Below are 720 nucleotides of genomic sequence, written 5' to 3' on the forward strand. Positions count from 1 at the left end.
AGTAACTTGTTTCAAGACTCGAGCAAGTGAGTGTGAGGATGAGGAAAATGTACTCATGAGTCTACTTTGTTGCTATATCTTTCATATCATAAACCATAACTCTGGAATTCATAATTCACATTCAAGAGAGAGTTAAGATTAGAGTTCAAGAAAACCTTTGAGTTCGATTGTGAACCCTTTGAGATCAACTATTGGTTTGAACTAAGTTGTGAGGAAGTAAGTATGAGAATGAGAAGAGTTGTATCATGAGTTCCATAATGTTATGTAGACCTACGAGTCAAGTCGTTCATTCCCATAAATTCTGCATGAACTCCATCAGTTTAGTATCTTTGAGAGGAGTAATATCTTCACGTCCTAAGTCTTAAGTATTGAGTTTCTAACCCATTTGAGATTTCATTCCTAATCATGTGACTATTACATGTTACCCATGAAGTCGTTGAGTTGGGTTATTCATGTCCAAATTTCCGCATGAACCCTATAAGTCGAGCAGTCTTGAGACGAGAAGTATCTTTGAGTCCTTGAGTTGAGTAGTTTCATGCTCATAAATTCCGCATGAACCCTCTGAGTTGAGTATTCTTGAAGTGAGTAGTATTATTATAGTTCTTGAGTTCCAAGTATTGAGTTCTATCTTTGGTTATTGAAAACCTTGCATTGAGTCGTTCACGTCCATAATCGGTATGAACCATATTTTTAGAAGTCTTTTACAAATGTTTAAACTTT

Source organism: Solanum tuberosum, unplaced genomic scaffold, assembly GCF_000226075.1.
Source record: "Solanum tuberosum cultivar DM 1-3 516 R44 unplaced genomic scaffold, SolTub_3.0 scf00217, whole genome shotgun sequence".
Classification (NCBI taxonomy): domain Eukaryota; kingdom Viridiplantae; phylum Streptophyta; class Magnoliopsida; order Solanales; family Solanaceae; genus Solanum; species Solanum tuberosum.